At 39.4% G+C, this 12192-nt stretch overlaps 1 long non-coding RNA gene across 1 annotated transcript in view; it reads left to right on the top strand.

The window, feature by feature from the left end:
- The first annotated feature begins 321 nt into the window (after positions 1–321).
- LOC128311279 (uncharacterized) overlaps positions 322–12192 on the top strand; it is a 208002-nt gene continuing 196131 nt past the window's right edge. Inside the window, exons 1-2 of the long non-coding RNA XR_008289590.1 lie at positions 322–451; positions 6749–7956. This is a non-coding gene — a long non-coding RNA (uncharacterized LOC128311279). The remainder of the gene's footprint in view (positions 452–6748; positions 7957–12192) is intronic.

Here is a 12192-nt window from a genome sequence, read left to right as displayed (position 1 = left end):
ACACTAAGACTCAGTAGCTTAATGATCCTTAAAAATAGTAAGGCCAGTAAGGATTTTGATACTGAGTCATATCTGAATTCATATTTCTTCTTATTTGACTAAATAAGGACATATATAGGATATGAAAAAATAGGAACATTTAGCTAGTAGAATTTGTTTAAGCATCTATGTGTTGTACATAGTTACCTAATTATAATGAAAATGGAATACTTACTTGTTCTTGTAGGGTTGTTCAAGGTGCTAACTAAAAGTAATGTTTAATGCAAAATCAATTGGGGAAAAGAAAGGGTTTCATTCTTTTTTTTTTTTTTTTTTTCCTTAGGTAGTCTTCATGCCAAGCGCTGAGCCCAAGGCAGGGCTTGAATTCAGGACCCTGAGATTAAGAGTTGGAAGCTTGACCAGCTGAGCCACCCAGGCACCAAAGGGTTTCATTTTTGACTCACTGCTTGATGTAAGTTGTAGCACATGATATTAGTGAGTGAGCAAATGATGACTCCCCTGAATTTCTTCTTTTCTCTAATGCAAATCATTAATTTAAATGGAGAGTAGCCAGCATAGTTTATAAAAATAATTTTATAATGAACTTTGCTGCAATAAAAACAATGCTTGAACAAGTAAATATTGTCAGGGTGCCTGGGTAGCTCAGTTGGTTAAGTGAACAACGCTTGATTTTGGCTCAGTTCATGATCTCATGGTTGTGAAATCGAGTCCCAAGACAGGCTCCATGATAGGCACGGAGCCTGCTTAAGATTCTCTCTCTTCCTCTCTGACCCTCCCCGTCTCGCACTTAGGCTTTCTCCCAAAACAAAAAAGTAAATGTTGTCATAATTTCTATAAGATTTACTAGGAATCTTGTGCATTTTATTTTGAAATTGTTTGTATTTTAAACTGGGTATCTAAAGACCTTATTCAAGCTGAATTTAATAGAATGAAAAGAACACTGATCTAGGAGTTAAGGAGCCCAGTTAAGGAGCTGAGGTTTTGGCCTCAGATCAGTACAAGAATGAATTTTCTAATACTTAGAGGTATCTGAAGTCCATAAAGTATCTTTGAAAAATGAGTTTTCTCAAACTTTGAGAAATGAGTTTTCTGTGTAGAAGGTACTTAGCTAGAGGCTGGATAATGACTTGTTGTGGGTGCTCTTGTGAGGAGGCATGGGGGCTATTTACCAATGCTGGTAACCTTTGATTAGACTTGTACCCAGAAAGAGTGTAAAATACTAATTAAAAACGCTCCTAGTGTCTATCCCTGAAGAGGCCTAGTTACTGTCAGTTTTCGTTTCCTGTTGCTGCTGTAACAGGTTACCACAAATTTAGTGGCTTTAAATAAGACAGATCAATTAGTTATCTTTCAGTTCTGGAGGTTGAATGTCCAAAAGGGATATTGCAGGCCTAAAATCAGGAAAGCTGCATTCCTTCTGGAGTGTCTAGGGGAAAATCTGTTTTCTTCCCCTTTTCAGCCCCTAGGAGCTGCCCTCATACCTTGGCTTATGACCTTTTTCTTTTTCGGTAATCACATCACCCCAATCTCTGCTTCCTTGATGTCATGGCAACTTCTCTGACTCTTAGTCTCCTCCCCTTCTTGCACTTATAAGGACCCAGATAATCCAAAATAATCTCCCAATTTCAAAATTATTAATTTAACCACATCTACAGAGTCCCTTTTTGCATGTAAAGTGACATATGAATACATTCTGAGAATTAGAACACAGATAACTTTGGCGGGTTCATTGTGTGTACCACATTGTCCTTCCTGGAGAGTAAAAATCTTGAAGGATCTTAAAGACCAGACTTTCTAAATCTTGAAAAGAGTAAATAGAAATCATATGTAATACTTGTGACAAAAAAATACAGAGGGGAAAATTGAAATGAAAACTGATTTCAGTTTTTCAGAGGAACATCTTTTTATGTCATAATCTTAAAGATTATTATAAGGGAGGTTTTGAATTATGTAGTAGTTAAAAATTTATGCAGCTGTGATTCTTAAGAAAGTTACTTATAGAACCTATACAAGGGTAATTTGGATAATGGCAAGGAAGTAGGTACAAATTTGAACACAAGGTTTGTCATTTGTCAAAGAATTGTTTCTAAGAGTTGACTAAACAGGCACTTAAAATAAGTAATTTTTCTTTCTCAAATAGAAGAGTTTGAGAAATAACAGCATTTTCCAGTTTTAATGAATTTGCCTTTAGAATAACCTTGCAACAAGGAGAAAATAAGAAAGACCATAGATTTGTTCATGTTGCTTACGAAGTGAGTTGTACATGCTACTAAATACAATCCTTGTCAGCTTGCACAGTAAAACAGTGCTTTCACAGTAAAATATTAGCATCTAGGATTAACCTTGTAGGGTCTCAAATACTTTTACTTTTTTATTTTTTATATTTTATTTATTTTTTTAAAGTAGGCTCCACATTCAACATGGGGCTCAAACTCATGACCCCAAGATCAAGAGTCACATACTCCACCACCTGAGCCAGCCAGGCATCTCTCAAATACTCTAATAAAGAATGCTTGTTTTCAAATCATGCCTCTGGCTATGTTAGTATATTTTCAGTTTGTGAATAGTACATGTTAGTATACATTTCTGGCCATGTTAGTATATAGTCAGGCAATTTTTAGAGAATGTTACAAAGTTTGAGAAAAATACGTTGTCTGTGTTTAAATTGAGGAAGAGATATAGATATATGGAGGATATAGATAAAGATATAACCAGATCTTTCTGAACAAAAGCTCCAAATTTGATTTCTGTTGTCTCTCCAACGATACTTCAGCCTACTTGCCCTGTCCTGCCAGCCTGTAAATCAGGCACATGGTGAACCAGACAGATACTGGTCTCATCTGAGTGCAGTAAATAGTTTTTTTGGATTATAGCCCAGAGGTAATAAACTAGTATCCATATCAGCCCGAGTTATGTTTTGTTTTGCCCAATATTTTTGAGTCATATAATAGTTTGGAGATATTATCTAACAATCTGGATCGCTCTTTTCTTGAAAGCATAAATCAGGTGGGTGACTGGGTGGCTCAGTTGGTTAAGCATCTGACTTTGGCTCAGGTCATGGTCTTATGGTTCGTGAGTTCAAGTCCTGCATTGGTGAGCTCAAGCCCCACTTCAGGTGAGCTCAAGCCTGGCTTTGGGTGAGCACGAGCCTTGTTTTGGGTGGGCACAAACTCCACTTCAGGTGAGCCCCACTTCTCTCTCTCTGTCTCTCTCTCCCCCTCTCCCTCTCCCTTCCTCTCCATCTCTGCCCCTCACTCACTTGTGCCCTCTCTCCAAGAAAAAAAAAAAGAAAGAAAGAAAAAGAAAAAAAGAAAAAGAAAGAAAGAAAGAAAGAAAGAAAGAAAGAAAGAAAGAAAGAAAGAAAGAAAACATATATCAGGTAACTTGGCAGCACTGGGCTCATATTGCCCATCGAAGCAGTGATTGGCTTGGTTGAGAAGGTTGCCCCTTGTAGATGGGACGTGAATCTACCAGTTCTCTATGGTTTTTGGATCCTCTCAGGCAATGTATAATATACACGTACACCCAGCAATTTACTTGCCCTCCTGTGAGTTTGTAATTTCCAATTCTTTTATTCTTTTACTTCTTAATGCTATTGATCACTTCTCCTATCCTACCTCTCATAGCCTCTGCTCCTTCCTCCTCTGCCTATTCTAGTATACGGGAGGGAAAATGTTTCCTCTACCCTCTTAGTTAATGAATGGGGCCTGTAAATTAAACTGATAAACACAGATTAGCAGGAAAAAAGACATACACATTTTTATTGATGTTACTTTAAAAATTTTTTTTTTATGTTCATGGTGCTTCGCAGAAAAGAAGTGAAAACCCCAAAAAGGTAGTTAGATTTGAGAGTTTATGTACCATTTTAACAATGGGTGATAAATGGTGGAGAAGCAACTAAACACAGAGAAGGGATTTGAGCTTCTAGGGGTGTTAAACTGTGGGAAGATAAGTATATGGGGAAACTACTGGAAGATAAGGGTTGTTTCAGTAAGGTTTTTTTGTGCAGTCCCACCTTGATGCCAACTTTCTTCACGGCCATAAAACTCTTGGGGCGGTGTTTACGGCAGGCCTAGTTTCTTGGAAGTTTGTTTTTAGTCAGCTAATGGAAGTTTAGAGAAGACTTCTTTCTGCATCTGTTGTGTCCCAAATTCCTTCAGCTCAAAATAATCTGAATGCCAAAGTGGCATATTTTGGAGTGGCGTATTTCGATTCTTGTCGGTAGTCACGTGGAACTTCTATTCACTTAATATCCCTTGCACTTCTGTTCCTCTGTACTCTGTACAGGTGGTGTCCTTTGCCTGGAATCCCCTTCCCCTTATTCTCTGACTGGCAGCTCAGTCTTTAAGACTCAGTTTGGGGGAAGCCTTCCCTGCTTTAGGGACGCATTCTCTACTTTCCAAAGATTACAATGCTCTGTCCCAGGTAACATTCCTGCTCTAGATCAGTGCCCAGAGATCCCCTCTGCTCTCTCTGCTACGTTGCTCACGTTCTACCAGATCCTCAAGGTTTAGCTCAGCTTCACTGCACCACAAAGAAGGTGTTCCCTCACTGCACCAATTAAAATTAATTTTTCTCTGTGAATTTCTAAGGTGATGGTGCCTCACTTGATTGACTAGCATAACTATTGACTATCATAACTAACTTAAATGCAGATTCCTGGGCCTTGCCTATGATACATTTTAGGTCAACATTGCAGGGTGGATTTAGAAATCTATTTTTCTTAAAAACTGCTTCAAATAGTTTCATAATTAGTCCTTCGTAATTTAACATATACTAATGTTATATTTTTATGTTGCTTGTTTAACGTGTTCTGATCTTTTCTACCCAGTTGCTATAAAACCATCCATGTCCTACATACTGCTTAGTACGTTGATGCATACACAATAGGCATAAAGAAATGTTGATTAGTTGATTGACAAGAAAATTTTTCCTTTATCATGACCAGATTTTGCTTTCTTTTGAGAGAATAAAGTGATTCTTTGCAGGAATAAATAAGTATACAACGATGAATTATGCTCTGAGCTCTTGTATCATCCTGGAACTCAGTCAATGCCTATTTAAAACTAGGCTATTCTGGTAGGATGATATGTTCTCTGCTGATTGAGATTGTTATTAGCAACTTTGTCTCTTATCCTAGTGTAGTGATTCTCTATGGTGTGGAGGATTAGAGTCTTCAAGGAGATTTTTCAAGCCTCCCTCCTGGCATGAGTCCCCAGGAGAATCACAGCATTGTGATGAGAGATACTGATTGGGGGTGTGCTGTGAAGAAAATAGGGCTAACACAGAATAAGGGCTGTAAATCACTGTCCTAAGGAGAGCTTGTCAATATGACCATTATGATTAGATTAACAAACAGGCTGATTTTGAATGTCCTCAGCAATCTTAGTTTCCAATACTTAGCAACAGTTATCTACTTATTTCATTTTTTAAAGTTTTAACTTAAATTTCAGTTAGTTAACATACAGTGTCATATTAGTTTCAAGTGTATAGTATAGCGATTCAACACTTTCATGCATCACCTGGCGCTCATCAACACAAGTGCACTCCTTAATCCCCATAACCTATTTCACCCATTTTCCCACCTATCTCCTCCCAGATAACCATCAGTTTGTTTTCTATAGTTAAGAGTTAATTTCATTATTATCAAAAAGGGATTATGGTTTACAAACACAGTAGACATAAGAATAAAGTATATTTTAAGCAGAAATTATTGTATTTAAATTTTTTGTTGGATTACTTTATGTTTTGGAAAATCTGGATAAAGTCACATAAATTTGACAACTGTAGAGAATCTTGGCACGTTATTCTAGACCAGTCCTTTTCAACCACTTCCAAGAGAGAAATAAGCCCTAATGCCATAAGGCATCCAGCGTATATAATAATTTGCTTTTCTCCTATGCATCTAGAATACCTTCTATGTACCATATGTGGGAGAAATAAGAAAAGACTCAACTAAATAATTTTCTTTAGGGCTCAGATCTCTTCTGTGATTGAGAAAGGCTAAATTATCTAGAGCCCAATGATTTTCAAACTTCTATGTGTATCAGAATTACCTGATATACACCCTACCCAAAAAGGTTCTGACTCAGTGGGTCTGGGAGGGGGCCCCTACATTTGTATTTCTTTCCTTTTATTATTATTATTTTAATGTTTATTTATTTCTAAGACAGAGAGAGACAGAGTGCAAGTGGGGAGGGGCAGAGTGAGAGGGAGACACAGAATCCGACTCAGACTGCAGGCTCTGAGCTGTCAGCACAGTGTCTGATGTGGGGCTCGAACCTGCAAACTGTGAGATCATGACCTGAGCCGAATTGGTCGCTTAACTGACTGAGCCACCCAAGCACCCACCCCTCACATTTGTATTTCTAATAAGTTCCCAGATAATAGTTGACACTGCTGTGTAGAGACCGCAGCGTGAGAACCACTGATCTAGACCAACTCTTAATCTTATTTACAAAGACTCATGTCGATCAGTAAGAAAATAAATTTATATCATGACCCAGTATACACAGGTGTGTGCACACAGCTGAAACAGTTTCATGATAAAGACATACTTCTTGCTAGGTGCTGTGCACAGGTTTGCTTGTTTTAAAAACTTAACAAATGCTGATTAGAGCCACTAAATTGATTTTTCATGTTACTAACAGGTTGTGAGCAGCAGTCTAAAACACAATAGATGAGGACATCTCAGTTTTTTTCAGCTTTAGTATTTCCACCCCATGGCTTAACTATCCTTATTTTATAGATAAGTACAAGAGGTTCCAAGTACAAGAGCCTAGGCGATGGCCACCCACTAAGGATTCAGACACATCTGAGGAGGCTAATGGGAAGATGTTTGGGGCCCAATGAACAAACACCTGAGACTGAAAGCTTGCCTTCAGCATCCTTCAGCAGTGAAAAGCCAACATCCAGGTGCTCAATTAGATTGGGTAAAAAAACTTACCCTAAGAGAGCATGATGGTACAAACTTAATCAGAGACACTGACTAGGGCTTGTCCAGGAGGAATGGTTCTCAGCATAGTATAAGGCAATGATAGTTAAGTGAACTTGAACTTCTGATTTGGCTGAAAGGAAAACCAAGCCTAATTCCAAATTCAGGAAAAGAGAGATACAGGAGAAGTGTAAGAAATCTTTAAAAAACAACAAAACGTTTTAGGAGTATTACAGACACTTGGATAAAAGGAAGCCTTGTTTAATGGCCTGAAGACAAGATGAGAGAAAAGGTGTTTGTTCTCTTCTTTATTCACTTTACTATTGTGACCCTGGAAATGGGAAAACTGTGGATGACAATGTCAGTAGTAAGGGAACAACATGTGCACCAGAAGTTATGTCAGGAACTCTGACATTCATAGGAATGGATTGCTACCTGGATTTTACTGAGGACTGTCTGAAGACTGAGGATTTTTTAAGGGAGATTCGCAGTCTGTGATTTTTTCACCAGGCTTATGTGTCCTACACAAAATACCTAGGAAAAGAGTTCCTGGTTTGTGTGAACTGATCTGTCCCAGGCCTGAGTGATGATGAACTGACACCTGAGCCCACAGTACCTGATTCTCAACTTTGTGCATATGGAGCCTGGTGGCCCAGTGTGTCCCCCATAAGTCCCTGCCTGTGACCGTGACTGTCCCTCCACCACTGCCAACAGCAGAAGGATCTTTTGGAGCCTGGACACACACATGGTGGGGCCACCTGCACATGCGCAGTGCAGCCTGCAAGCACCTGCCCAAGCAGGTGGGCACCTCAGCAGAGCAACCCATCTTCTTGGAGCTATCGGTTCCCAGCGCTGCACTCCTGATGTGCAGCTGGCACAGGGAAGGTCATTTGCATCAGACCCCTTCTGGCCATGACCAGGAAAGATACACAGGACCTCAGTGGGTCTCCCAAGTATCTGTCATCAGCGGACTTCCCATAGATGGCATAGCTAAGGACTTCTGGTGAGATCCTGCCTTATGGGTAAGTAAATCTGTTGGGAAGCGGGGTGGAGTTTGGCGTGGAGGTATGTCCCCCAGACGTTTCTGCTGGTGGCTGGGTGTACTCCTGCACGTCCCAGACCCACAATGGATCCCAGGGTGCCTGGGTGCTCATGTGGCCTGCAAAATGCAGTTCACTCTACACACCTACTCTCAGGCATCAGGCCCTCCGGGCCATCCTCCTGGGGCTGTGATTCCCCTCACTAAACCATTGATGAGAAGGTTTGAATGATAGTTACTGTCAGATTCCATATGGTGTTGCTGCTCTCTTATATAGGGGCCTGTATGCAATCCTTGTTTTTAAATTCAGGGTGTTTCCCATATGTAAAAATACTTCTTTGTGAGGTACAATGTATTGTAAGATACTCTATCAATATAATAATATATTTGGGGGGAAAGCAAAACACATGACATACACATGGATTTCTTCACATGAAAAAAATACCGTAAGATCACAATCAAAGTTTGAGTTTAATCCTTTTATAAAGATTCTTATGGGCTACTTTTTGCCATTGACAAACTATACAACAACATGATCCATTGAGATCAGTTGGATAGGATAATTGAGCAATATTGTCAATGAAGAATGACCCTCTGGGATGACTGTTGTGTGACTGAATGGAGGGTGGTGCCTTTTACCTGCTACAGGGACCCATGAAAAAAGACCAGATCTGTGGAACAAGAGCATGAGGCGACGTTTGGACATGTGGAGACATTCTGAAACATTCCTTTGAGACATTCAGATGGGGCTGTTGAATAAGCAATTGGATAAGAGTCAAGTTGAGTGGAGAGGTCTGGATTGGAGATGTAGTTCTGTGAGCTACCTCTGAAAGAATGGACTTGAAGGTGAAGTGTGGATGCAATTACCTAAACAGAGAATATAGTGAGAGAGGAAAAGGATACCTTGAGAAACGGCAATTTATATATTATTTAAGTTTATTCATTTATTTTGAGAGAGAGAGAGAGTCAGGGAGGGGCAGAGAGTGAGATGAATAGACAGGCTCCACCCTCAGCAAGGAGCCCAACGTGGGGCTTGATCTCCTGAACCCTGGGATCATGACCTGAGCCAAACTCAAGGGTTGGACGCTTAATCAGGTGAGCCACCTAGGTGCCCCAAGAAGTGCCAGTATTTATTGGCACATAAAAAGAGGTGAAGCTTCAAATGAGGACAAGAGCAGAGAGGAAGACAATCAAAGGAGTGTTGTACAATGGATGTTAGGACTAGATTCAGGATGAAGGGTGGGGACAACTATGCTAAATGTTGCAGGCAGGTCTAATAGGATAAAGATCAGAAAATCGCAATGAATTTAACAGGAAGAGCTAGTTCAGTGTAGTAATGGGGGCTAAAGTAAGATTGAAATACGTTACTGAGTGAATGAGAGGTGAAGAAGTGAGGGTGGTGAGCCTAGAGGAAAATTGAGAAGTTTGATGTTTCAGGGGTAAAGCCAAAAGGAAGAGAAGTTGCTAGAAAGATATGTGGACTTAAGAAAGATTTGTTTGTTGTTGTTTACATTTTGAGCAGGTTTGAAAGCCAATGAAAATGATCTAGCTGAAAGTGAGTGATTTTATAGAAGCAAAAGAAGACCAAATTGGTAATATTTTCTGGAAGTTTGGGAGGGGAGAGGATGCAAAGTACTGACAAAGACTCTTTCCTTTGACCAGACTTCAGTCAGGCTCCTCTGAGTCCTCTCTTTGACGAGGCCCTGACCTTGGGCTCTGTCCTTATCCAGAGGCCCTGCCCTTTAGACCAGTTTTAGCAAGAATCCTACTGAGTCAGTTTAGCACGTCCCCTACCCTTGATATCTTTTCAGTTCTTTATTCCCCACTCCCAATATCACTGTGGCCTGCCTTCAGAAATCCTTTCAGTTTACCCAGAATCTCCCTACCCCTGCTGTTTCCTCCTAGTAATATTCTGTCCACTGACCTCCATTCTGCTCTTAAGCTATAAACCTCCACCTGTTCTTAATGTGTTTGGAGTTGAGCTCAATCTCTACCCTTCAGGCAAAGAGCCTATTGTAGCTTTTCTCTCAAATAAAGTCTAAAGTGTCACGAATAAGTATTTCTCTAACCTTACTAGGGTATGAATGAGCCTGAGAGCTGGAAGCATGGTGATCCATGTCATGCAGTGGTAACACAGCTGATGAAACGATTCCTTGCAATAACTTGGCAGGCATATAGCTAATAACATTTAGTTCTAGCAAACAGCATGGGAAAACAATATTAGAAGCTTATGTAGGTTTCTACAGGCTGCACTTGTGAGGTATTATTCAGAAGAGATGAACTCAGAAAAGAATTTCTATGTTTGCAATCAGGAATGAAAAAGGGTAGAAAAACTCTTCAAATTCAGGGATTTCCTCTTGGAAGAGACAATTGCTTTTCAACAACCCCAACTAGAAAAAGCTGGTACTAAGAAGGCTTCTGGGGAATAAAAGCCAATTAAAACTCAATCTTGTGTAAAGAGTCAAGCTCTCTAGATGTTAAAACAATGGAAGGAAGGAAGATGTTTCAGAGTAAGCATCCACCTAAATGTGTTCTGCCCAGTAAATCCATTCAATGCTTCAAGGAAAAGAAACCTTATAAACAGAGAAACCTTATAAACAAGGTGTGCACAGTTTATTTATGTGAGGGAGTCGTTAGGTTAAGAAAGCAAAGGAATATAATGATTCTGAGAACTCTGTCTTAAAAAAAAAAAGAATAAGAATAAAATTAGGGACATAGAACTGAGAAGAATCAGAATATGAAAGACCTGTTTAGGAAAGTTAATCTGGCAAAGGAATCTGGTCAGAGAAGCCTGTGACTGACTCACACTTCATGATCTTGGATCCTGAATTTTCTATAGGCAGGAAGCTGACTGAAAAAGCTTCTCAGAATACGAGGGGCTCTTCCACAGTCTTACTATCAGGTGGTGCTAAGAAGGGTGATGACTAGGAAGAACCTCTCAGAGGGTTGAGCCAGGGCATGGAGGCAGTTTCAGAGGCTTCTTCTGGGACTTTCCCACCACACTGACTCTTATTCCACAGTTCAGAGAGCTAGTGTTTCAGTTGCCAAATATACTGCCTCTACTGTATGCTCCAGAGGCTAGGAAATGTCTGGAGAGTGGGTCTGTTTGATTACCTGGGGGATGGACTTGAGCTATGACTCCATTGCTCTCACCCTAAAGGGCAGTTGGCATGACAGCATTTCTGTTCCCTTCATACGGTGCCAGCTCAGACTCTGCTGGATAGCTGGTCTGGATTAGCTCTGTGTATAGTTATTCTGGAAAATGGCCAGATGTGAACCGACACATTGGAATACTGCACAGAAATGAGAATATACAAACCATAGTTACACACAACTATATCAATGAGTCTCTCAACAAAATTAAGTAACAAAAGTAAGACACAAAAGACTACATAGCATGTAAGTCCATTTGTTTAAAGATAAAAAGCAGTTAAAACTAATCTATCATCTTTGAAGTCAAACAGTAACTTTTATGTGGTAATTTTTTGGGGGTGACAGAAGGGAAAAAAAAAACCCATGAGTTTCTGAGAACTTTTTGAATATTTATCAGTCTGTACACTTACGACTTTCTGTATGCTATAAATATTCTTATGTAAGTCTTTGGTTGGATCTGTATGTGTATATTAATATCTTTTAGATACATACTTAGAAGTCATATTCTAAGGTCATAGACTAGTTGTCTGTTTAATTTTATTAACTACCACGTTTTCCAAAGGTTGTGGCATTTTACATTTCTACAAGGAATGAGAATTTCAGTTGCCCCACATCCTTGTTATAGCCAGCCCTTGTTATTGTTTGTTGTTTCACTTTCACCATTGTGGTAGGTGTTCCTTGTTTATTTCATTGTGGTTTAATTTTTATTTCTTTCATAGCTAATGATATCAAGCACCTGTTTGTCATTGTGAATATTTAAAAATTTATTTATTTAAGTAATCTCTCTTCATGGGCCTCGAACTCAGGACTCTGAGATCAAGAGTTACATACATGCTCTACCAACTGAGCCATCCAGGCACCCTATCCAGTGTTAATATTTAAAACAAGGTCTGGCACAATATAAGCCTTAAATGTGTGTTTAATTCATAAAAGAATTAGATATCAGAAGGTTCAACATTATGCTTCTTATTAAATATGTTCCTACCTTTAAACACTATGGAACATATGGCTTTTCTTCATTCTTACATGTAAAGTTCCTGAAATCAGTCTTAACTGCCCTCTTTCT

Source organism: Acinonyx jubatus, chromosome A3, assembly GCF_027475565.1.
Source record: "Acinonyx jubatus isolate Ajub_Pintada_27869175 chromosome A3, VMU_Ajub_asm_v1.0, whole genome shotgun sequence".
NCBI lineage: Eukaryota > Metazoa > Chordata > Mammalia > Carnivora > Felidae > Acinonyx > Acinonyx jubatus.
The sequence above is the reverse complement of the archived record's forward strand: the minus strand, read 5'-3'. Positions and strand labels throughout refer to the sequence as shown.